This window comes from Aulonocara stuartgranti (genome assembly GCF_965226115.1).
Source record: "Aulonocara stuartgranti genome assembly, chromosome: 11".
NCBI classification, from domain to species: Eukaryota; Metazoa; Chordata; class Actinopteri; order Cichliformes; family Cichlidae; genus Aulonocara; species Aulonocara stuartgranti.
Genome location: NC_138947.1, coordinates 16,396,467 through 16,423,753, shown reverse-complemented (window position 1 = coordinate 16,423,753; position 27,287 = coordinate 16,396,467). Strand labels below are relative to the sequence as shown.

The window sequence follows — 27,287 nt, the reverse complement described above, 5'->3', positions numbered from 1 at the left end:
TTTGGTGGATGCTATTGTGCAATTCAGCTCCTAAACAAAGACAAAGTAACTGTAAAACGCCAGAGGATCAACAGATTACATATATTCCGACCATCTTATAACCATGTCAGCAGTGTGCGCCTATGGGTCTTTCAACATGGAGACATTGTGGGGCTGATAAGAAGGAGGAGGAAGACAGTTATTGATCACCTCTGATTATTTAATACAAAATAACTCCCCAGTCGATGATCACCATCAGGCAGGCAATAGATAAAATCAAAGGGCTCTTTGTCAATAGGTTAAATGATCCATTGGAGATATAAGCAAATAAGCAAACCTTCAGATATTAATGACCTTTCAGTGTAGCCTTTAAGTCAAAATAACTAGTTCATTATAAAATTAAGATGTTTTGACATAACATTTTTTGTCTGCTCTGTGAAATCCAAAACAAACAGCTCCTGCCATTTCATTCTTTCAACTTTTAAGCATGTTTTGTTTACAGTTCATGTTAACCTAATAATATTGTATAGTAAAAGGTTTTTTTTGTAATTTAAATTCAAGAGCTATAATTTATAAACCAACAACAATGAGAAATTACCTGTTACTGTTTATACCACATTGAAGGATTAGCCTCATATACCTATCTCTAATTCTCTGGCTATATGTGACTGAAAGGCTTTACTCTTGTCTTTTGGGTGGGTGAAGGGGAAGAAGGCCTCTGGAGAAAAAATAAGTAAAAGTCTAACATCTTTAACATAAAAATCTATTTTTCTCTCTCTCTCTTAGTTCAATTGTAATTTCTCACCTCACTTTCTTGAACTGAATACTTTCTCGGATAAATTAGCGATTAGTAAACAATCAGATGCAGCGACAGCTTTAAATTGTGCAGTCGATGTCTGTTTGAAAAAGTGTTTTGGTTTGCTCCTGATGTAAAAGTGGATTGGTGATTTAGCTCAATCACATGTCTGAAATTCTACTGATGACCAATGACAAAATAATTTCTAAGAAATGGCAAATAAAGACATACTGTGATGTTTTTTCATTGTTTTCATTGGTTGAGCTGTTGATTCTGAACTGGGCTCATCATAGTTCACCATACATTTAGAGTTATGCAAATTACACTAATGAGTAGTAATTAGAAAAATCTTGCAATTAACAATTAGCAACCGTGGCTATTAGTATTCAGTGTATAAACTGCATTGCCCTACTCTGCATCATCAGTATCACCGAGAGGATCTCACAATCTTACAGTAAAATCAGCAGCAGAAATTTGGGGTGTAGTCAAATCACATAAAAAATGTCTTCCATATGTTCTTAATGAAAAAAGGAATGATAAAAATGAATCAATAAAAGCAGCTGTAAAAAGGTTTCACAAAACAATAGAAGTGAATCCCCTCGGAGTCAGCTTACAGCCGGGGTTTGATGTGCTGGTGGAAATGGCAGGTGTTATATAAAGCAAAAATAAAATAAGAGAAAAAAGTAGAGTAAATGCAGTTACACTCATATGCTTCGGTGTGATCTGGGCGTGACTTGCACACGGGCTGGGACTCAGCATGGAGTGCTGTGATAGTTTAAACAGTTTAAAACACTTACAGTGGTAACCGGATTTGTAGCCTTGTGGGGTTAAGAACTTGATGAAATCCACTGTGTCCGCTGGGACTCCAGAGGTGTGTGCTCACATACAAATTGCCATTGATAAAGAGAAGAGGTGAAGCTCCATCACATCTTAAACCCTATCACCCTCACACACTTGTTCACATAGAATAAAACTCTAGTACCCAGAATGTAGGGGGCACCATCTCCAACCCCAAGGGAGGTGGGACTGTCAATGCTGCATACAAAGCTTGGCTTTGCCTTTCTTTCGATTGGACCCACCGGAGCACCAAGTTGTAGATAGCTTTGACTTAGAAGTGTGCCAAGTTTGGACTGTATGCACATTTTTGTGTGCAGTGCAGTGTTAAGCTTCTACCTACTCCTGTTTTAAGATCCATTCATATCATATTTACATATCATACATGAAGTGAAAGGATTTTCAGGGATGGTACTTCCACTTTCCTTTGTTTTTATCGGACTTTGCCTTTGTGTTTATTTCCTTGATATGAAAGCATCCAGCTGTATATACTACATGCAGAATAAACAAACTAAAAAATAAATGAATAAAATGAACTTGAATAACAGCTACCAATACCAAGCATAAGTCAAGTTGATAAAGTGTCTGACATTCTTGCATCTAAAATGATATCTATGTGTAAGCTGAGGAAAGCGGCACTAAAAACGCTAAACTACACTTAAAATCATTTAAACTGATAAAGCACTAACAGGTTAAATTAAAAAAAAATCTGTACCAATATTGATTATTGATTGATTGACTGATTGATTAGCCATCTGTGATGCCTATACTGGCAAAAACAAACATAAATATGGGCGAGACTAAAGCAGATAAAATCGGTGTTTGACTTCATGGATAATGGATCAGTCTTACAGACCACAACCCTGACTGCAGCAGGGTTCACCTCACCATGTCTAACTTGAATCTAGACTTGACCGTTATATAAAACAAACATTGGGTTTGGAGATCTATCTAGGTGCTTCTAAGCATAATCTCAGGAGAATCCATAATTTCACACTGTAGTGCAGAAGTTAGCAATGCCGCAAGCTGAACAGAGATCTGGGAGACTTAGCAATCATATCGCTTTATGGATTTTTTCCCACTATAGCAGGATGAGGTAGGTGAAAAGCACAACACATTATGTTTTTGTACAATGACAATGAGTCCATATACTCTCATAATTAAATCTAGAGAGTCCAGGTGAAGTCCAAGACGCTGACCACATAAGCTGGATGTTCCTTGTCTTGCATGTCATTGTGTCTATTCTTTTTCTTTCTCCACTGGTAGGTAGAGGCATGTGGTCCTATTTGTGTAGTGTAGCAGCTAAATGAAAATACTGGAGAAAAATTGGCATTAATGTGGTTTAAATAGCCAAGCAGTTCAATTGGGAAAAACATAATAAACTATAAGTTTCACCAAACTTAAAAGTCAGACAACTAATTTATAAATCAGACTGAATTGACTTTCTTGGCTGGTCAGCCATCATATTCGCTTAAGAAATAAAAATATTACTTTCTAATGAACTGCTTTAGAAAATGCTATGAGGATAAAGCAAAACTTTTATAGCCAAGTAAAAGTGTTGAACAACAGAATCATGGAAACTCAATACCGTGTTTTGAACAGTAGATTGTGTTATAGCTTTGCTTCCAGGCTGGGTTATAAAACATATTCAGCCCTCAGATGAAGACGTAAACTTTGATTTGATAATTGCAGACTGTAAATGAATGGAAAGCACGCTGTAATAATATATTGTTGGATTTTGTTCATTTTTCTTTACTGCAAATATCTTCTTTCGCATCTGGTCCCACACATGCTACCGCTCACAGTCTCTGCTCTGACTCGTTCTGCTGTCTCTGTCCCGTCGCTGATGTCTCGTCCCACTACAGAGACATCTTAGACCGCTGTATTTCTATTGAAACTACAATATATCCACAGACATGCACACAAAAATTCAATTTCTCCATCTTTCTATCTGTTCCCCTTCCACTTTCTCCGACACACAGAAAACAAAATGTACGCACACAAACACACACATTCGGTGCCCGTCTGCTACGGCCCCCGTTGGCTCTCTCGCCTGTGTGTGCGTGTCAAATCGAATCTCCACCTCGGTGCGTAGTACACCTGCTGTGCTGGCGTATAATGCGCTGCATACAGTGAGTGCACGATGACGGATTACTGAATTAGACCAATAATGACAAGTGACACTTCTGTTACCGCTCCCTGAGCCACTGCAGAGAGCAGGAGAGAGGTGTAAATAAAGAACAGACACAGCGACAGAGAGAGAGAGAGAGAGAAAGGGGAAGGAAAAAGAAACCATAGCACCGAGGCAGAGGAAGTCATGGGGATAGATTGGAAATTTGGGGCTTATTTTTAAAAAATAAATAAGTTCTGTTTCATTCCATTTCAACTTCTGTGTCCTCTATGTTCCCCCTCCCCTCCTCACTTTTTCTGTGGCGACACAGGTAGGTAGAAATAGAACTGAATGTTTTTCTCATCGCCAAGTCCCACCAGGACTTTGGTGAAGTCAAAAATGAGGGCAACATTGTAGTACTCTCACTTACATGGCAAGACAGAAACAGTTCGGAGAAGTTTTAATGTATTTTCATAATAAATATACATGAAATGTAGAGCAGGGTAATTTGTGAGTGTCCACTAGTTGTGCACTGGGGTAGTGTATCTGCAGGATGCCTGGCCCCCCCATGGATCCAGGTCTCCACAGACCTGTGTGCAGGATACTAAACCATGCCAAATGAGGAAGAGGAGGTGTAACCCAACGTGGGATCACATGAATAAATCAGCCTACCACCCGGTGCTTCTGTACTTGGAGAAACACAAACTAGAAAAGTGGATTTACAGAAAGATGTACACAACCCGATGAATTCATTTATCCCCGCACTTATGCAAAAGAGAAGCCGTCTTAACAGGTAAGACGGCTTCTGTTTGAGAGAGGGAACCAGCCGTGTGTGTCTCTATGTTCTTAATCTGGAGATAGACTTTAAAATATGAACCCCAATGAGAGTATTTGTGTTGGTGCTCTGTTGATGTAAATTTAACCGCAAGCCTCATCATCCTGCCTCTATCGCCTCATAATGGAGAATGACTGAAGAATAAAACCTCAATAAGTCCTCAAGTTGTTGCACCACAGTCGTGTTTGGCTTGCAAGCTCAAAAGGTGCAGGTGACTTCTACGGCTTATATCTCTTGTATGTGCTCTCACTTCCCAGAAAGAACAGGAAGGTGGACAAACAGTGCTGGAGATGGAGTGAGCACTTAACTGGGACGAACACACACTCGTAGTAAGAAATGGGGAGACAGTGGAAGCACAATTGGAAAAAGAAAGTCAGGGAGCAATAGGGAGAGCACAGAGGAAGGAAGACAGAAAGAAATATTGACAAAGCCTAGATATACACATAAGTCACCCGACACGACCCGCCTGCTCCCTGTATTTTATAGAGCCGCTCTGCGCTGGCGGAACAGCATGACAGGCCAGTTCCTTCAGCGGAAAATATGGTCCCTCTATACCCTCCCGCCTCTCGCTCCGCTATCACTCCTGTTTTCTGTCTATCCCACCTGATATCATTCTGTCACCTCTGCGCCGGGCTCTTTTTTCCATCATCCCCCTATTTCTTTGCTCCCCGTTCTTGCCTTTTTATTGGTGCTCTACATTCCACCCGTCATGTTTCACTCCTCCATTTCTATCCATCTTCCTGTCGCTCTCTTAATCCCCTCTCATTTGCTCTCCTCTGCCCTCATCCCTCCCGTTTCTCTTCCTGCTCTCCTGAAGCCACTTTCGCGTGCAGTCCCATTTCCACCTACTCTCCCCGTTTCCCTCATTCTTCCTGATTCATTTCCTATCTGCTATCCGTTCCATTCATCCCTCTCTCCTCTATTTGTGCCACATACATTGCCATTCCTCTCCACCCTCTGGCTCAGCTGTCTCCATCTTATACCTTTCTAACTGTATTTCCTCTGACCTCCCAGGTTTTCCTCCAAGGTTTTAAGTTCATTCGTCTCTCTTCCACCACCCTAACCTTTATCCATCCATTTTTTCAAACTCCATACTTTATCTCACCCTTTTCAGTTTTCCATTTCTTCCCACAGCTTCTTTTTTCTTCCTTATGGAAATCTTTTCTTTTCCTAGCCTTCCTTTTCACATATTCCTGCTATTTTGTTTTTTGATGCTGCTGTCCTGAGGTTCCTTCTCTCCCTCCTCTTTTCTTTTTCTTTCTTTCACCTCTCTACCTCTGCATTCCAGCCGGCCCTCCCTCTCTCATCCGCAGCCTGAGCACAGAGCCCCATGTGTCGGAATCAATTAGGGCTGAGAGCCGTCGCGGCCGTTCTTTCACGGAGGTAAATATTAAACTGCACCAAGCACCGAGGAGGAAGAGAGGGAGAGAGAGGAGGGGAGAGAGGGAGCCCTCCGTCCCTAATCCACCGCATCGATCAGGCGGGGATGAGGGTAATATATTATTTTGACAAGATACGATCCTCCGACGCGCACCGCTATCCCCGGCGATCGATTTCTTTTTTCTCTCCTTTTTTCTTTCCTTTTCTCCCCCTCAGTGAGTGGGACGAGTTTGTGTGGGTTACTGTGTGTGCGTACGCCTGACACAGGGCGCGCGTGTGCATTTGCGTGTTGTTTTGCCGGGCATCTTGGCGTGTGTATGTGCACTGGAGTGTGGATGGGTGACAATAGGAACAGCATTAGGAAATGTGGAGAAGAGATGAGGATGGTGCTGCTAGTAGGTCTGTGCTTTTACAAACAAGCTCCTGTCTAAACAGCTAAATCACACGCTCAAGATGGATCATTGAAAGAATCTCGGAATCGCATTTTGTGTTTATTTTCTGGGGAATATGCACAGAGCGGCATATGAGGCAGGATGTCAAGATTCCAGTTAGTAAGAGACTTAGCAGCAGAGCTGACCTATTGTAAAGTTAAGTGTCCTCCCCCGCACTGTCCCCTCTGCTCCTCTGCCTCCCCTCTATATCACTTTGCAAACTGTGTCTAAATGCTAAATTCCTAGATCAATTTTTTTATTCAACCTCTCCCCCCATCATCACCCTCACTCTGGCCCCTGCCTCTGTCCTTCTGCAACAGCTTCAAGTCCCGCTGTCCTCCAGTGATGGAGGGTGTCCTACCAGTCTCGTGCACATCTACCAACTTATTTAACTGAGCATTTGTGTGTAACCGTGCAGCAGATCACCGATTTGTACACCACACCTTAAAAGCATTGGTAGGCTTTGTAGCCTAACCAATGCCAATAGTTATATATTTAAGGTATTCTATGCAGAATATTACAATTTTTAAACTAGTGGCATATTAATAAAATAAAAATACTAATGCACGGACTTGTTCGAGTCCATATGAGTGCATTTTTTTTACACTGATAGACAAAACTCTCTGTCTTTCAAGGTTCAGCAGCCCCGTGACTGCGTCAACACTTAGCACAGTTACTTAACCAAATTCTATACATGTTCAAAAAACATGCTTGTTTTTTATGTGGATCACACATTTCAGTTCCAATCTGTCCTTTTGAGTGTTATAGTGATACAAATGCACACAAGTCATGCACACACCACCCAACAAGTTTCCTCTCTTAGAAAGCTCCATCCGAACAAGCACGGCAGCACCTGCTGGGTTCTCCTCCAGCTCATTCCGTGGTCTCTTACTCCTCGTCTCCCACTTTCTCTGTTTCTACCTGCCGCGACTTAGTTTTCCTCTTTCTTTCTGTCCGCTCTTGCTTTTATTGTGCCATTTTCTGCCACTTTGGTCCAAGAAAGGGGGGCCGTAATGCAATCTCTCCCCCTCTCTGTCCCCTGCTGTGAGGGAGAGTAGCTTGGCCTGTGTGCTGGGCCAGGGAGAGGGGGGAGGGATGGGGTCAAGGTGAGCTCTAATACACTATTGATCCGCCCCAATTGAAAACCTGATGGAAATTTTAGTCCCCCCCCCACTCCCCTCCTTTCCTCCTCATCCTTCCCAGCACCCCCCCCCCCCCCCACCACCACCACCACCTCTGTTTTTCTCCCCTCTCCTTTCTTCCTTCTACTCCCCCTCTCCCTTCCTATCTCCCACTCGTCTCTTCCCTTATGTCTTTTTTCCTTTCCTGTGTGTATCCTCCCTGGTGTCTAGAGCCTTCCTCTTTTTCAGTGTCTATCCCCGTTCCCTCCAATCTGTTTTCTTTCCCAGCTGAATGTCTCTTTCAACCACTGACCACTTTCTCTCCCTTGCTATCTATCTCTGTGCTGGGCAACACTCTGCCTCCATGTCTTTTTAAACCATGCCTCTAATCATTTCCTCTCTTCTTTTCTTCACTTTTAGGTCTCACCATTTCCCCCTTTTCAAGTCTTTTGCCTCTCTTCCCTTAAATCCCTTGCTACCCCACCCCTCCCCGCTGATTCCATCTCTTACACTCTTTTTTCCTCTCATCCCCCTCTCTGAGTGTGCATCAGATGGTCCATTTCTCTCTAACCCAGTGCATATTGATCCCTATGGCAGTAGCACGCAGGGTGAGGGCTGTGAGGACCACTGCTACAGTGTATTAAATGCCACAAACGCTTTGGACGTGGGGCCTGAGACACGCCTCCCCGGCAGGGCCCTGTCAATAGCTGCTGTCTCCTGTCAACAGCAGCCAAATGGCCTCTCAATCTGTGACTTGCGATGGTCTACAGATTGGTCCACAGAAACTGCAATAGATGCGCCACAGAAATATAGAGAGAATCTTAATAGGAGAAAAGCCAGGACAAAACAGAAAATGAAATAAAGAGATGTGTATAAGTGCATTTTCCCAGTAATGGCCGAGTTCTTTTGAAAAACGTGCATTTGTGACTGATGTAAGTCAATGAAATCATGTAAAACCATTTCCATTCAGATACCTAAAATGTTACAAACAAAATCTATAACCTCACTTTCAATTTGCTACATTCTTTGCCTTAAAAGACTTCATAATAACATGCTGCTGTCCTGCAGTTATGTGGAACAGCAATTATGTACGTAGTTGAGTGTGCTATATACTATTGAAGCACATCAAACAAAAGAGGCACAAACACTGGAAAAGCCTGAACAATAGAGATGGCAGCAACAGAAGTAAACCTTTTACAGCTACCTATTACTTTCCCACTTAACAAGACAGACCACAACCTCTCCCTCTGTCTGACTCTATGCAGAGTTGGCTGCTATCACCGCACTGTTTGAGTGGGAGATAAACGGAGTGAGGGTGTGTATGTGCGCCTTTGATTTATGTACTGTTGTGTACGTGTCAGACGGCCAAGCTATCAGGACCACCATCTCCCAATAGACATAGAAACACTACAGCAAGTGGAGGGACCCCTCTGCTGACCCCGAGACCCCTGATACATATCTGGAACAACAGAGCACACCGAGTGGGGATTGGAGGGGTTTGTTGCAGTAGGAGGAAGAGGAAGAGGAGGAGGAGGGAAACTCTTCATTGCTCCCGTGCTTTTCATTTTCATTCAGAGGAGAGTCATCCACTTTGTCTTTCACTCTCCTTCTCTCTAACACTGTCTCTTTCTCCTCTTTGCCCTTCGCTGTCTAATGTTGACTGGAGGGAAGCAGCCGCTGCACTTTCACCTGAAATTCAACTTCACGTCTCCTGTCCACTCTCACAAAACAAATCTCACAGATAACTGAGCTATAACACGCAGACTTTAGATGTTAGTTTCTGTTAACAGAGTGTGGAGGTACCCTTCTATGATCCCAATGTCACGGAAAATCCATGGTTTGATCAAAAGGGAATGTGTGTTAGTCAACGAATGCGAGAATACACGAAAAGCCACGACCAAACTTCTGGAGTGCCTTTTGAAAAATTTATTTCACCTCGCTCCCTAACCTGTGACTTTTAGCAAGTTTTAGATTTGTCCAATTTTACCTGACAGTCAAATAAACAGATTAGAGTATTCTGCCAGTGTTCCTGTTAGTTTTTCAGTACATTACTTGTAATTTGTCCACTAACCGACATCCAGAGTTCAGACACCTGTTCTATTTTCCCACTTTTCTCTTTCAATCACTCCTTCCTTGTCTCCCTCCCTGTCTCCTCTTTTCTTCCCCCCTTCTCTTCACCCTCTCCATCTATTTCTTTCTCTCTAGGAAGGAATCAGTCTCACCTTAATTGCTCTTAAATCGGATTAATGACTGACCGGGGACAACTTGACTTAATCTCTCTTCTAGTAAATCTCTTCCTCTCCCCTCTTCTCGTACATCACTCTTATACATTTTATCCTTTCTTGCCCCCCCCCCCCCCCCTTTGCTCTCTTTATCTCTTGTCCTCTCCTTTTTTTCGCCTTCAGCGCTTTCTCCTCACTCGCTCCTTCTCTTCTCTCGCTCTCCTCAGCATCGCTCACCTCTTTCACTTTGTCACGTCCTCCTCTTCCCCTTTTCCTGTCCTTCCTTCTTCTTCTCTCTCCATCGTGCTCCCCGAGAGTCAATCATTCTTTCATCTTTTTTGGACGAACTCTGTCATACATGAGCTCTACTCATCGTCCGGGTCCCTTTATCATTCCTCTCTCCTTCTTTTCACATTTTTTAGACAAGTTTCTATCAGCCTTTAACTTCATCATCCCGAGATTTGCCAAAACCTCTTTGACTTGACTGTCACTCTCTCGCTCGATCCTATACTTTGTGTGTGCATGTGTGTGTCTTAGTCTCACTACAAGGTTGGCTGGTCGTGCAGCGTTGTGTATGTGTTAGTCCACATCGATGTGGTTCTGTCATTGCCTCCTAAGTGCTTTGGCAATACTACGGATCTGCTGTCATGCCAGTTCAACTAATCTCAATTGAATTACATTGAACTTGTATTGAGATGGAGATAAAGGACATGAGGGTCTGTCTGTGTGATTGCTCAAAGAGCTCCAGTTCTCTTGCACCCATGTGAAAAAAAGATAAAACACACACGGCAAGGAAATTCAATTCATGCCCTCAGATTCAAGCCATCACTTTTGGTGACAGTAATGCTATTTGGATTCTTTAACTAAATGTGATGTATGCCAATATAAAAACAGGAAATAACAAGGTCCTAGCAGTTCAGTACAGAAAACAAGTGACGACATGTCCTACTGAGGTGATGTTTGTTAAGGGTATAAGGACAGAGAAATTGTTCCCTCTTCCAAAACCCCTGCAGTTTAAAAAAAACTGAAGGAAAAAAGAGGCCAGCCTTGTGGACAAAAGCTCATTTTCCTCTTGGTTGCACACTGCTGCAGGCGGGCTAACATGCCACAGGAGAATTCAACCACTCATACACCTTTGTTTTCCTCAGGTTTTTCTCAACTTTACACACAGAAGCAGAGCCATAACCGAGAGTGAACCAGGATTTCTTTGTCAGACCAGAAGGCATGTGTTCGGCCTGTCCAGCCTGAGGCAATGTTCTGTGATCTGAGAGCCACAAAGTTGCACATGTCCTTTGATTGCGACAGACAAAAGTATAATCTGTCATTTCCAAAAGCAGGCACATTTATCACCTTCCAGTTGTTGCACTGAGTCACTTCCGAATCTCTTTCTTTCTTCAATTTCTATCTCTACTTGTCAACTCTTCCAAAGTCCACTGCCCTCCACTACCAACCCTGGCGTTCAACCTCTCTGCATGCCCATCTGCTTCAGAGCGCTCCCGTCCTTGTCCTTTCTCTTTCTCGCTCTCTCTCTTTCACTGAGCACTCAGGATTAAGCATTTATCTCGGTGGTCCTCCTTTCGGCCCTAAACACCCGTGAGGATGATAAGAGTCACTGGGATTTGTCAAATTGTGCGCCATTGATTAACTGACCTTTCACGCCTGCAAGTCTCTCAGCCACTCCACTAACTGTCGACAGGCTAGATAGAGAGATAGATGGATACATCTGGCTGTTATTATTGTGTACAAGTTTGTAGTTACCAGGTGTGGCAGGGAAAGACGACAGGAGGGGGTTGGGGGGCGGAGAAAGAGGGAGTGTTTGCAGATGATGGAAAAGATATGGAGAAGTCCTTCAGTTCCCCTATAAGGCTATGAGAGTAAGAGGTAGAATTTTCTCTTCCAGCAGACACTAATGAATATTGAATCATAAATACTAAAATACAAATTTTAAGAGTGTAATATCAAACGGGAAGAATTAGACGGGTGCAGAAGAAACGAAGGAAGCATTCATTACCTTGATGGAGAGCAATCTTGCACATGGCCAAGGGTTACTGGATAGTAGACTGGACACCTTTGATTATTTGTAGATAGTTCTGTACCACTTTGTCACTGACACATTTTCAAAATCCAAAAAGAGGTGTTTGGATTTATTTATTTATTTTTTAATTGCAGTGTTTTTTAAAATAGAAAAACAGGACAATCTTGAAATTTTGAAAAGCATTTCCACACATTAAAAAAATTATTTTCTTTTCATAATTTTTAGAAGTTGTTCTTCTGTGAATCTTTAAGAAATAGGTGAGTCTGAAAGATTTCATAGAGTGCAGAAAGCTGTCTTATAAAGTTTAAATTACCACTTTGAATGGTTACGTTGGTTTAACGTTGCATCTCTACACGGACTCTCTTTGTAAAATACAGTTCCGTTTTCTTTTCTTTTTTTAAAATCAGCAACAAATGACTCCACCCACTGGAAAGCATCTTGACTTAAGTGACCTCAGATTACCTTAAAAACATTTTAAACTATTTTAATTATTATAGAAAAAGGTTCGACTGTAATTAGAAAATGCAACCGCACAAGAGAAGCAATGGAAGAAAATAGACACTAAAGGCACACGGTTAAATTTTTTTAGAAAGAAATAAAAAAGGAGGGGGGGGGGGGGGGGGGGGTTGAATTCACCCACCTGGACCTCCGCGTCGCTCCGCCTCAGAGATGCACCTGAGGCCGAAGCCCGATCACGGTCTCACGGACTGGACTTGAAATTTCTTCGCTGCTTCGCTTGATCCGACCGGAAAGGAGGAAACAAGGAGGAAAGTGTCGCTGTTGCACGAAGGCGTCACTGAAAAAAATTTATATTTATATATATTAGTACGACTGGAAGATCCTCCGTTAAAAGGACAAGTACGTACGCGGGGTTGCCCTCAATTCAAATAATTAATGAAAATAAATGAAGTAACAGGAAACAGGGGAGGTGGCGCTTTGGCCCAGTTGACTGGAGTCGATCCTTTGGCTTGTGTTCTGATGTTTTCCCGCAGGACCACTGCTGCTTCATAGACCACAGATCAATCACCTTATTTACTCCTTACTGTCATACAGTAACTGTGACAGCAAGAGAGAGGAAGAGCCAGTTAGAGCTTATAATACTCACATAATGACTTCGTGCGTATTTGCCACTCATTTGTAGATGACCTTATCGCACTAGAAAGCATTTCCTCGAGTTTTTCCCTCTGCAGTATTCCTATAAAATCCTTATAAATGAGGTATATTCTTTCCTATATTTATATTAAAGCTTCCTGAAATGTATATGAGGCTATAACGCATTTTACGCACAGGATGTACCCGGGATTATCGGCACATAACGGATACAGGGCCTGAATGCAGTTCGGCGAGAGGCTTTGCTGTCTTGTTATCGATATATGAGAAGCTTGCTGGAAAGAATATTGACCGCACTAACTAGCCGCACTTTGATCATACGAAATTGCTTTCCAGATGACAACACATTAAGGATGAGAGCATTTTTTAAAAATCAAACCCGCTTCTCGCACCTGTCAGAAGTTTCTCCTCTAGACAAGATGGAGATGAGGAGAGGTGCGAGACCCCATAGGTGGATTGTCTTGATGAATAAAATGAAGTCAATAGTCTATTTCAGAAACGAGGAAAGGAAAAAGGCGAAAAACAAAGGAGAAAATGAGGAGGCGAGGGCGCATCCAATATCCAAATTCCTTATCAAATAATTATGATCATAAGCCTGAAAAGTAAGTTTGATTTGATGTAACTGACATTAAAAAGCTGGGACGGCTTAAAAAAAACCTAACGTAATAATAATAAAATATAATAATAACAAAGCGAGAAACGAATAAAAACACGGACATAAAAGGAAGAAACGATATTTATATTTACCTTTTAGAAGTGACGGCAGGTAAAATACAAATGAATTGCAGAAAAAAGAGCAAGAGTAAATGTATTTTTTTCTGTAGACATAAAAGAAAAACTAAAATATGAATCCGAGCAAATTAAATTAATAAACAATTGTCCTAACAACGAAGTAAGATAATCGGAAAGAGAAATTTGAAGTTTTAGGCATTTAGGCAAGGCATGTTATTTGATGTAATAATAATAATAATAATAATAAAAATAATAATAATAATCGAAAATGTCCATTATTTTAAAACGAAAATACACTAGTTATTATCATTATTATTATTATTATTATTATTATTATTATTATTAGGCAGGAAGGAACGGAGACATATTCTTAATTACTGTGTGAACCGTGTGTTTAAATAAACATTTGCGTTAAAGTGCTGGTATTATAATAAATTGGACACGTTAACAAGTTCAAGCCGTGCAGAGGTGAACGATTAAGGAGGGGAGGGTGAGTGACGTGGAGAGAAATTTCCCCGAATGGCATTTAATGTCGGAAACATTTCCAACATTATTATGTTATTGTATTGACAGCAGTGAGACGGATGAGGCGACTGGCAAGGAGCGGCGCAAAAAGCAGGAATATTATCCAATTACCGAGGTTCAACACGTTGGTCTGAAAGTTCACACACAGGAAACACAGAGAGGGGAAAACTGACGGAGGCCACGAGGGTGACGAAAAATAAATACAAAAACAAAATTAATTATAAGAACAAGACATTATTATTATTATTATTATTATTATTATTATTATTATTATTATTATTATTATTATTATTATTATTAACATTATTACGCACAATCTGGGCATATTTAAGTAATTTCTGGTTATTATAAAATAGAAAACTCTAAAGTTTCCTCAAATGTCAAAAATGTTTTTCACAGACACAAACAAGCACTTTCACACGCATTAAAACTTCTTTTTAGACAGATGTGAAAAGTTAGATGTGAGTTGTAACTGACTCGAAAAAAGAGAGAGAGGGAGGAAAAAACAGCACTGGTTGGGGTTACGGTGGATCCATTGATCGATCTCTTAATCTGCAATAGTTACATGCATGTATTGATTTACAAACACTGTTTATCTAGAATTATACTGGCACAAATAATTGATGGAGTACACCCACGGCGCGCATAAATATGCATCAAAGTTGCAAAGGGGCAAACACCTAAAAAGAAAACACCATATGAGGGAGAGACCAGCGAAATCAAATAAAGATTATTCCAAATATATATTTTTTTAAGCTAGACTCCGAAATGTATCGATGCGCCCACTTCTGAAACAAACTCCCATGTGAGTCTGAAAACACATATACAGGCAGATACACGCGCGCGCGCGCGCACACACACACACACATGTCGCCGGCTTCATTCCTGCTGGAGTAAACTTCAATATTTTTCTGTGGTGAGCACACTGAAGGATGGTCACAGAGAGCAAACCACTTCTTTGCTGCTTGGTTGTTGATTTATTTATTTATTTTCTCTTGTGGTGTGTGTGTGTGTGTGTGTGTGTGTGTGTGTGTGTGTGTGTGTTGGGCCAAAACTTGGAATAAACTCGAACAACCTAATCGTTGGTAGCTTGTACTGAGAAATTGGAAAACTGTCGATAACCGTGAAAGCTGACTCTAACTTAAAGACGAGAAATTAAAGAAAACAAAAAGTCAAATAATGAAATAAACTAAAACCAAATCAAAATTTGACCACGTGCAACACGTGCACGTCCCAAAGTTGAGGACATGGCACAAGCATGCAGGCAACAAGACGCACTCGCACAATGAAAACCCCCCACAAAAAACAAGATCCAAACGTCACACAGGCACACTTTATTATACAATATTTATAAATTGCATGAGGCCACTCGCACACACACAAACAAATGGAGCAGAGCGAGAGAGAGACAGAGAGAGAGAGATACACCGGCTGAGGACTTGTGCAGCTCGCCGCGTGTGAGTGGCTGTTTAATTGACTGATTGATAAGGCGGTGTGGAGGTGAGATCTGGACGCCTTAACAAATAGAGACATTTAAAGGCTAATCCGGGCCAACGCAGACAGCTGAACGCATCCAAGTGCGCCCGAACAGCCGAGGCTTCACACATGCACTGAAGAAGTGGACTATTTAACCACCTTTCTGGTGTGTTTGTGTGAGTGTCTACTTGCAAAGGATGCAAAGAGCACTTAAACGTTTGCAAAAAGACAAATATTTAAAAACAAAAAACAACAACAACACAAAATCCCAGTAATGGTGGCTAAAAGAGCCTGTGTGAATTACGTGCAGTCCAACTTTTTTGTTACAAGATTACACTGCGGAGAGAATGCCATACAGGAAAACATAAACATCTTATTTATAGCAAAAATGACAGCCGTGAAGAATAATATCGCCCAGCGCAGACGTATCGTGAAATGCTTTTTTAAAAACGCTTACTAACTCACTAGAACCCCAACTTTTTTCCTCGAGGGGAAAACCCCCCAAAACAAACAATAAAAATATCAAATTCAATGTCTATAAATATTACACGCAATAAATAAAATGCACAAAGAGGAAAACATACCTCCAGTATGATTTTTTTTTAGTAAATTGTTTTCTCACCGGCGACCAGTCTATCCACACGCATTCACTCTGACGGCGCACCGAGCCAGAGACCGGAGAGGCAGCACTACTACCAGCCTGAACCCGGGAAGGAGAGCAGAGGGAGGGGGGAGGAGGGAGGAGAGAAGGTGTGTATCTTTCTCTCTCTCTTCTCTCTCTCTTCTCTTTCTCCCTGTGTGTGTGTGTGTGTGTGTGTGTGTGTGTGTGTGTGTGTGTGTGTGTGTGTGTGTGTGTGTGTGTAAGCAGTTAATTACTAAATCCCTATTCGCTGTGCCTCGGGTCGGTTTGTTTTCCCCGGTCGACAAGCCGAGAGGAAAGAGAATTTGAAGTAGGATTCGACCCGTTTCCGCTCCCGTGTCTCATATATGAGGTCTCTGTGTGTGAGAGAGTGTGTGTGTATGTGTGTGTGTAGTGTAATTGTGTGTGTTTGTGACTGGGTGTGTTTTTCTTTCTCCCTCTCTCTTATTCAGGGCTCTCTTTGCTGCCACAAGAGGAGCCCCTCCATCGCGTCTCCCCCCGCCGGCTTTGAAGAGTCACAGTACTCACCACCCTGTTGACCTGACCCTAAAAGTTACTCACATTGAATTGGGCACCAATTCCCCAAACAAGCAATGAAAGTGGCCACTTCAATGCGTTTCCAGTGCCAATGCGACTGGGGACTGATGTGCCTGACAGTGTTTTCTATGACACAAAAACCTTCCACCTACAGCTGAAGTCGGATTGAAGTCTGAGACTAGAGGAATCACTGTGATTTCCTATGTGCTAAATAAAATGCTACCTAGCCAAAGCAATATTTTCTTTGTTTTCAATGAATATAAAGGAAACCTTAAACGACACTCACTAAAGGTCGAGCCCCACCTGTCAGTCTGGCTTAAGCAAACTGTTATTTATTTGCTGTCCCTGTAGCAAAATCCACACTACAGTGAAACAAATCGTCTTCCTTCAACTCGTGACTTCCATCAAGTGTCTGCATAAATGAAAATCACACACCCGCACAAGCACGCAGCGCAGCGGAAAGAATGCCCCAGCTCTTGTGCGACTGAATCAACTCTGCCCTTAACAAACTTTAATTATTTAATTGATCCTCAATAAGCAAGTTAATAATCAATTAGGTAAACCAATGAAACTCACTTGAGTGCAGAGAGCCAAAGCCTATGACAAGGGTATCAAGGGAAGGGGTTGGAGATGGAAGCATGGGAAAGAAGCTGAAAGCCACACGTTGGACTCTACAAAAACACGGTGAGGACGTTTCAGTGTTTTCAGAAGCTTTCAAAGGCTTGTTGATTGATTAAAAAATCAGCCGTGAAGCAAAATATTATTAGTTTTTGTCCTAATCAGCAATTAGAAAAATGCAAATTGGCTCTAATTCCCGCGAAAACACACAAACAGAAATATCTTACCAAAAATATTTGGAAGGGCCAAAACTACTGAATGAGCATCAGTTGCACAACACGGCTATGGCCACAGCCACGCACACACACGGAGTCCATACAATAAATTCAGACAACGACACACGGACCTCTTTATCGCCCTCTGGTGTCCACTTTTGATCTCAGCCTTCCATCACAGCTTGTTAAGGCTTCCAGCAGACACCAGTGCTTCTCAACTTTTTTGCCCGGATTTTCGGCTCACATTGGACATAACGCCATGCTGCAACACCAGTTTATGAGTGTATTTGCTTGTGCGCATAGCTTTTGTCTTTAATGTACATCAGCTTTGTACGGATGGCCATGTCAGGAGCAAGGACACTCACACACTCTGCAGATAAAAGCTTCGCCAGTACTCTGAGTCCCCTGAGGGTCACAGCAATATTGATGTGACCACTGGTGTGTGTGTGTGCGTAAATATTGCTGGTGCATGTACATGTATACGGTGCCTGCTGCATTTCTCCATGTCACCTCTAAAATCCAAAAGGGCAAAAGCACATAGAGAAACACTGAAACATGCTAGTAACCTCCAGCCACTGATCTCAGACCAGCCCATTCATCCATGTTTTTTTTCCTCCCAATGATATCTGCTCAGCAGCTGGAGCGTCTGAGCCTCTGACACCTGGGAGGTATATGTGACAGAGTGGGGAGGCGCTGGAAGAGGATGAATAACTGACCTATCACATCCCCATTGACTGAGTTAATTAATATAAGTAGAGCTGGGGATTCTTAGCTCACTTTTCACTGTATGGATTTGCTGTCTCCTCACATTTGGCATGTTCTATGTCTATTCAATGCAAACTCAATGTGTTCCATCCTGCAGCACAATCATGACAGCTAATTTTGGTATGCGAGGCATTTTGATAGGGCAGATTTTAATTGTGGTGGCACAACACAAGGCCTCCCTGTGACTGACTGATATAAAATCTCATGTGAATGGATGTCAAATTGCTGCAGAGTGAACCGTTAAAAGGCTCGAGCTCTATGCCTTTTGAGACTACCGTAGTTATTGGATTCCGTGCATTCTTTGCTTTTGATGAAGCTAAAATATTATGTTTTTGGGACATTGAGTTAGGAGAGGCGTTGTCAGCAGAGAAATTAGAAGCGGGAGGAGCCGAGATAGAGAGAAGGGACAAGGAGGAAAGGACAGGAAATCCTCATAGACTCTTATGCATGCAAACACTCTCTTCCTCTTTGAGGTTGAAAGACAAGAGAGAGAAGTGTGCGTGTCCGTGTGTGCGTGTGTGTGTATAGGAGGGGGTGACACAAGCAGGACAGACAGGAAGACAGGCAGTAGAAGGTGGGAAATGGAGAGAAAAGGAGGGGAAAGAGAGCAAGAAAGAGCTCCACTGCCTAGTCTTAATCTGAGCTGTTCTGATCAATAGCCCATTTCCCATTGTTGCCAGAGCTGTTCGATCGCTACACCACGGAATTAACACACCCACTTTAATCTAGGGGGAGAGGAGTGAGGGGAGGGAGAGGAGGGGGAAGGGAAAGAAGGGGGTTAAGGGGGTGAGTGAGGAGCAGCTGTGGAGGCATTCTCAAATGAAATCAAATCTAATTGTTATCACTGTAGCTGCTGCACTTATTACTACCACTGTTACAATTATCCTCCGACCATATAGCTCTTCTTTCCTCCGTCTCATACCTTGCCTCCTGTGGTGTAAACTGGACGTAAATAATCCAAATTAGTGTTTATTTGTTTCATTTTGCCAGCTGTAGATTGGATTGCTTTGGGAGGATGGAGGGGAAGCGTGCAGGGAGGGTTGTTGATGGCATTGAAGGCTCGGCCCATTCCTCAGTGACAGAGAATGGGATCTGTGGTCAGTTATATTGTCCTAGACACACTCCAACATCTGGGTGTCTCAATTCCTCTCAGCTGCTGTGAGGTTGTACCAGCAGGGCTTCAATAGGTACTGTTTTGTTACAAGAATGTGTTCACGATCTTCTTATTGGTGGTTGTGTTCTGGATCTTATATTGCACCATTATTTTTTTTTAATTCTGTCAGGCATCTCAGATCCTCGGCTTTAATGGTGGGGGCGCACCTAAACACAACAGAAAATACTCTGGATAAAGTGTTGTGGAAGAAAACGAGGCACTTTTATAACCTTTCTCTTTAACAAGAAACTGAAACTCTTGAGATTAAGAACATTTTTTGCAAGACCTACAATGTTTTTCAGTAGTGGGAGCTCCTGGAGAAAACCCACTTAAGCGTGATGAGGACATACAGGGTCCATACAGGAGGTTCTACCCAGGTTTGAACCCAGGAACCCATCCTGCGAGGCAACCATGCTAACCACTCATCCACTTTGAAGACTACTTACCCATTATGCAATATTATTCGCATAAATTATTTTGAGTTTGTGCTTTAGTTTTTGGTTTTAGGAACTGTTTCACAGTACTCTATTTTCTGTCTTACGTCTGTTGACTAGTCATGTGTATATCTTCAGTTTTTGTGGCCTCATATTGAACTACATGGGTCTCAAATCCCAACCCCCCAAAAATGGACTTGAATGGAATTACAGCTGTGTGCTGACAGTGATGAGAAATAGGAGAAATAACATTTTAGATCAGTATCTCTTCCCAACAATACGTTTCTCAGCCCACACACAACATGTGAAGAATTTCATTATTTTCTATGCTTTTCTTAATAAAACTGGTGAATTTTCCAGAGTGACACAACCCTTTCTCTAGAAAAATGTATCCCTTTGTGGTTGGTTGATTACTTTTTTACAGAATAAATGTTTTTCAACAATTAGTACATTTACCATCCAATAATACCATGGGAAGAAGCCCCTTCGCACTGGTTATTCCCTGAATTTTCCTCAAACACCATAGTAAAATCCATGTCTTCCAAACTCGAATAACTTGGCAGTCCCTTAACTTTAAATTTAGTTAAACCTTTTGAACATTTTTAGTTTGTATATATCAAAATACTGACAATAGCTTTTGTTCAGCATGACGTTAGGTAAAGAAAGCAGATGTTTTCTAGACAAATGTTTTAAAAGAGTATATTTGCCCTTTTTTTTTTTAATCGCTAGACTAGTTGCAGATTCCAAATGTTTCAGTTTTAACATCTGAGTGAGCTGATCATGTCAAATTCTTGACTGTGCAGCATTATATTTTGTTGTAGTTGGGAAAAAAAACATGTTTTTGTGAACCCTCACCTATAGGGTGCAAAACTCTGCAGCCCTGTGTCCAAATACGTGACTAAAATCCTTTGCAGCTGTTTCTTCAAAGATGCACCTGCGACTGATATAGATCGCCGGTCTCCCAAAAGTCAGATACTGTGAGGGTAGCTTAAAAAAAAAACCAAATACACAAAAATCGCAATAATTTGAACAATGTACCTAACTGCTAAATAGGGCATAGGGACATGACAGGAAACATTTTAACAGAGAATGTGACTGTTTTCTAACATATATAGAAAACAGATCTAACATATCACAACAGCATGGAGCCATGCTGTTGTGATATGAGGTTAGTCTGCTTTGACATTGTCTTGTTGAAATAAGCTAGGTCTGCCATATATTAGATGTTTGTGTGGCAGCATAAGTTCTCCTAATGCAGTGTTCATAGATACGCAAATAACTGAGCAGAAAAAGGATTGCGCTTTTATCTTTTAACTTTAGCTTGAGTCTATAAAGAGCTTTATAATGTGTTTCACCCACTGAGACACAGGCTCACACAGCAGTGGTGGCAAAGTTATCGTATCAAGCCTAGAGGAACACGAGGAGTTGATACACGTTTAAAAAGTGTGTTGTTAACAAGCTGGATGATCCGTCTCCTCTTCAACCCAGAGGTGCGCTTTCCACTTCACCTCTATTTGGTGTACCAAGAGCATTTAATGGAATTTCAGGACCTTATGTAAATACGTTTTTGTCACTGTATGGAAGATTAAACTTGCACTCATGGATAGAGTGTTTCAGAGCTCATGTATTGATCTTATATTACTGAATTGTCTTTTCTGGCCGGTGCCACATGAGGAGCTGTGGTGGTTAGCACTGTTGCTTTGCAGCAAGAAGGCCCTGGGTTTGAAACCAGGCAGAGACCTTTCTGTGTGGAGTTTACATGTTCCTCCAGGATCTGCAGGAGTTTTTCCCTGGTGTTTTCTCACAGTCCAAAGCTATGCATGGATCAGGTTTACTGGCGATTCTAAAATTCCAAAATGAATGTGAGCATTACGGGCGGCCCATCTGTCTGTATTAGCCCTGCGAAAAACTGGCAGCCTGTTCAGGGTGTATTAGCTCCACATTGTACCTGAACTGGATACGCTGAAGATACATTCACTTGATCTTTTACTGTAAAACTTTAATTGTTGCCACTTGATATGTTGTTTTGGTACTGTTTTCAAATACACATGGATGAAGGTTTTTAATTATTATAAAAACACTGAATTCTGTGATTTACATTTTACATTTGTAACAGGGTTACACATCATGTATATCTTTGAGAGTTATTTATGGCAAACTGTTGGAATTCATTTGGCCACACTTGTTCCAGTGACCATGATTATTCCTGTGCAGTCATGAAACATGATCCACAGTATATTTTTTTTAAGTGAGACACATAAGACGCAAGTTAAGCTGTCCAGGTGAGTATATTTTTGAACTGATGTTATAAAAGAAACCAAAGATGAAGCCAAAGTTTCCCTTTTCAAAACAAAGCTTTCACAGAGTCCTTCTTCCATTAGTAAAATGAACAGCCTTACTTGTGCTTTCTCAGTACCAGTGCTTTAATTTAGCTGTTAAAAACTGGAGTCTACAGCTTTGGGTATTGCCAACAGAGACTTTGCTTACTGACTTCCACTGAGACAGCTTGAGGGGAAAACACAGCAGAGAATCTCTTCCCTTCCACCCGAGGCTACCACCCAACTTTTCCTTCAATCTATTCTACCTACTCTAGTCCTTTTGAAGTCATTTCATAACAGGGCAATTTTCTTGTTAGCGTTTGGCTTTAATTGTGGGTAATTAAGCGTGCTCCAGCAGTATAGAGAGCGTTGTTCGCAGGACTGGGGGGAAATTAACCGTAGTTCAGCTGTGAAATATGGGGTTAAGTGGGAGACGGGGTATGGAGAAGAGAAGCCGAGTAGTGGGGTCAGTGACTCCAAAACAGGGTTCAAATTGTCTAAAAGAAATGCTGCTTTAGGAGCAGAAGAAGATGGCGATGATAGAAAATGAAGCAGGAACACAAATGGATAGTTTTAGTAACATTCAGCAGGGCTGAAGAAGGTAAAGCAGGAAGTGTAAGAGAATAATAATGATGTGAGAGAGGAATTAGTATACACAAGCTGCAAGTTTAAGTTTACGTCTGAACACATGAAAGGAAATAAAAGTGTGTGTTAAGACAGAAACTACATTTCAGCAGCACTTGCATGTCAGAATACATATAAATAGTATAAAGGAGTAAAAGTTGACTTGGGGCATTCAGGGATTTTAAAGTGTTTATATTTAACAAATACCGAAAGTATTCCCGAAAAAGCTTATCAATAGATGAAATTGATGCAAAATTATGGATACTTATACTTTTGTCTGTATATATTTTAGCTGGTGAAGCTTTCAGCATCAAAACTAGACTGAGTATAAGTGATCAACAGTGTTCAGGACAGCCCCCCCCCCAAACAGTAAAATGCATTTCAACAATTGTCAACAAAACAAAGTGTGCACACAGTCAAAACTCTGGATGGCTCTAGCTGTCACCAAGTGGATTATAGACTTCACACAGAGTGACCTTTGATTAAATGCACCACCTTACCCTTTGCATCCGTTAATGCTTTATTTTAACCCCATAACAGCTATAAACATTGATGCAGCCATAAAGCAGATGAGGAATGATTGGAGCCATTGACTGTACTGTCAAATGCTCAGTGGATAGGGACTAACTCTGCTGGGCCCTTTATGAGTGCTTCATCCCCCGGTGGAACTGGCTCCTCTGACTATAATGAACCTGTTAAAGCCTCTATAAATATTGGCTCCCATGCTTAGTGATCGTTTGAATTACCTCGGAAATAGAGCACCGTTTGCAAACAAGTGGCTGGGCGTTGGAGGTGCTGAAGCTAATACTTAATCAATGGAGGGGAACTCTCTTGGAGTGGGCCCTCGCAGAGCCTTGATTCATACTGTGGGTGCGGATATAATGTTGTTTAGAATAAGCACAAAACTACCATATTGATTAACACATTATCAGTGTCAATAGGAAAGGGTTTTTCAGGAAGAAGTAAAAACTGCAGGGGTACTGGGATAGCTGTTGAAAAAAAAAACATGAAAAGACTGCAGTGGGAACTACACACCTTCCTGCCTGCCCCTGAGAGAAATTCAGACTTAACTCTACGGCAGGGTCACTCTCCCATTGTTGGGTGCCGGTGTTACAGATTAGTTGTGAGTCCAGGTTCTACAAGCCTAGGAAATCAAAACATTTCCCAGTTCACAAAAGGAAGGTTTCTCGTGTGATTAAGTGAGATAAGATGGTTTCCGAAGCCTTAAGCGAGGCACCCTGTTACATTTCAAATACTTCAAGGAGTAAAACACTAAGTTATGTGAAAACTTTCATATGAGCAATCTGAAAATATGTTCAAATGAGTTTTTATCTTTCAAAACAAAGTAAACACAAACAATACAGAAATACAACAAGAAAAAGCTTTTTTTTTCTACTTTTAGTCACGCAAAAGTTTTCTCTAATATCTTAACAGGTTTCTTTCTGATTAGTGGCACAGATGTCACTGATAGGCAGCATCTTGGCAACAGCAATGATGCACATTTATGAAAAGTAATAATTAATATGACTCTAAAATGGAATTTGTGCATGTATTCAAGATTAATGGGGGGGGGGGGGGGGGGGAGTTAAAGCTCATGCTTTGTCTTTGGGTTCTGCTCAACGATTTATAGGGAAAACCAATTTTGTCACATCTTAGCAGCAAAAACATATAATCAATTTGGCTGAAATTAAACACTCTCAGCCATTTTCAGGCTGTTTGCACTGATTTTTTTTATTACACTACTTCAGAATATTACCTAAACACTGTAAATTATATATCATCTAACAACAGCAGCAGCAGTCTGGCTCTCTCACGTGTGACTGCACGGCTAACACAGACATGGACGACATTTCTTATTTTCCAAAATAATTCCTGGGTGCTTTATGTCTGTTGGCACAGACATAAATATATGTAAACTCTTCTACATTCTTAGATTAGTATCTGAGAGGATCTGTATGATTAATAATACTGATTGATTAATAATTATGCATTATAGAATACATTATTATTAATCCATAATTACATAGATAAATAAATTGCATGCAGTTGCATAGGCTACTGAGACGTGCACACATGTCGATGTAAATGCATCATTTCGAGTGTATATTTGAAAAGCACCCGAGCCATCAGTGTGATGCTTTTGACCTTGTGTGACGTGAAGTTGAAATCAATGCAAAGGTCAAGCTGACAGTATCCAGACTGCCCTTCAGGCCACTGTGGACCCACAAGCAGGGCAGAGTGTGAGAAACAGTTTTTACACTAAAATTTTCGCAGCGCTTTTCAGTACATTTTTCATTATTCCACATAAAAAAGCCATCACCTTAAATTTATTTAAGGACTGGTCATAAAAATTATCATAATAAAACTGCACATGTTCAGGTTTGGGAATGTGAAAAATTGTTAGATGAAAAAAGGTTATACACGTATAGAGGAAAGGTCCATGTGACCTTGACCTTTTGGCCAACCTTCACTGATTTGTAACTAAAATTAACACAACAAAATGCATGAAAAAGTATTAAAAGTATAAAAATTCCAGAGCTGTATGAATACACAAAGTCAGTCTGATTTCCTGCATCAAAGCAGCAGCTGCAGAGTGACATCAGTGGGACCTCAAAGATTAGAGTCTCATTTCTCTGCTGTCTATGTTTGGGTTGTTCTTCATAATCACAAAAACACGAAAACGCACGACAAAAGCACGAGGATGATGCTGGGATCTTGAACTGTGTGAAATTCCCTTTCATCGCAGCACCCACACACATTACACTTGACATAATCCAAAAGGTAAATATTTTTAAAAGTAATAAGATAGGCGTTTGTGAAGCATAATACACAAAAGAAGGAGCTGCATTTGAATTTTCAGCTGGTAAAATTATTGTGGTTTAGCTTTACGGACATAAACTACTGTTAAATACCCCCGTGTAAACTCTTCTAGAGGTACAGGTTAGCATCTGAGAGGATCTATGTCTTTAGCCACTTTTACGATTAAAATGAATCCATAATTCCATGCATATGCACACTGGAATTAAATGCATGGAGTACTGAGATATGCTCGCAAATGGACACGCTCCATCCTGGCTGAACAAGTTTTTGAAGCGAATATCTTCATTTGCCAAGTTCATGTTTCAGTTCCCCGACAGCTGCTATACTTTCCACCGCACATTTGTTTACCTTCATCCCCTCTCCTTAGCGTCTGAGTCCCCGAAGCCGCTGTAGGATACAAACCCACGAATTCAACGCATAAACACGCTTTCACTTTAAAGCAGGAACCTTTTAGGAGTTGTTGCCGATCTATTTGAGGGGAAAGTACCGCGTACAGCGCGCTGTTCGACAAACTCCGGCGCACAAGCGTACACAGCCTACATCAATCAATTTCTGCAGTAGGTGCGCATGTTTCCCTCGCACTAAAGTGCATTATATTTCTCGTGGGATTCTTATTCCTGACGCTTTTCTCTATTATTAATGCCACTTGTCTGTAACAGAATGGGAAAGTAGGATGCTTACCTTCATCGAAGCACCTTCATTGACTTGTCCGGCAGCTCCTACTTAGGTTGATGGGAATCCTGTCGACGTGCGCAGAGGACTGGTGGTAATCGAGCAATTTAACAGATCGGACAGCGAATCCTTCCTCCTGCATTAAACCACATTGGTGAAGTGTTACACTGGCATGACGTATGAGCGGCAACATGAGTGAATACCGCCCGTAGGGCGTCAGAAAAAAAAATCAAGATGAGCAAACAGCGCGCGGACTATAGCCGGAGAAAAGTTATCCTCGGAGCGGGAAAAACAGTTGACGAGGGAAAAAAGGGACCCCAATCTGCTTGTGTCCCTATTCTGTTATGATATAGTTTATATTAGCAATGTTAGCAAAACATGAAAAGGAAAACAAGGAGAAACGGTCAGAGGTGCGAGGGGAGAGCGCGCGAAAAGGTAGAGATCCGGGCGCTGGGAGGGATGTAAGGATGAGAGCGCAGAAATAGGGGGAAGGTTTAAAAAAAACGAAGGTGCAGAGCCTGAACCTCCACCTCACATCAGCCGGACTGCATTTAAGTTTCTATCAGCTGCAGACGGTGTTCTGCACGTGTTCATGTGGACGTGAGACAGAAAATTGACCCACACAGTGAAGAGACCGCACAAGGAAAATATATGTAGACGGGTGGTGGCCAGAAAGCGGATCGATCGGGTTATAATTTTGTCCAAAAGTCGAGGGAAAATAAAGTTCATGGAGGAATGAAATTTAAAAACAGATGGCGAATCCCGTCGCCCCTAAATAAGATTCGATCTTCGGGAATGGAGTGTAGATAATATTTGGTTGGACGTTTGATGAAAATGACGGATTTTTCATTTTGGACAGGTGGGGGTAGATAGAGTGGAGTGAGGTGGGGGGCAGAGTGGAGGTG

General features: G+C 41.6%; 1 protein-coding gene across 2 annotated transcripts in view; it reads right to left on the bottom strand.

The window, feature by feature from the left end:
* The window catches only part of erfl1 (Ets2 repressor factor like 1), a 47,846-nt gene extending 21,310 nt beyond the window's left edge, over positions 1 to 26,536 (bottom strand). For both annotated transcript variants that reach the window (XM_082551639.1, XM_082551640.1), the window contains exons 1-2: positions 26,392 to 26,536; positions 12,384 to 12,539 (exon numbers count right to left, since the gene is read on the bottom strand). The gene's annotated coding sequence lies outside the window, so the exon portion shown is untranslated. The remainder of the gene's footprint in view (positions 1 to 12,383; positions 12,540 to 26,391) is intronic.
* Between the last annotated feature and the right edge of the window lie 751 nt (positions 26,537 to 27,287).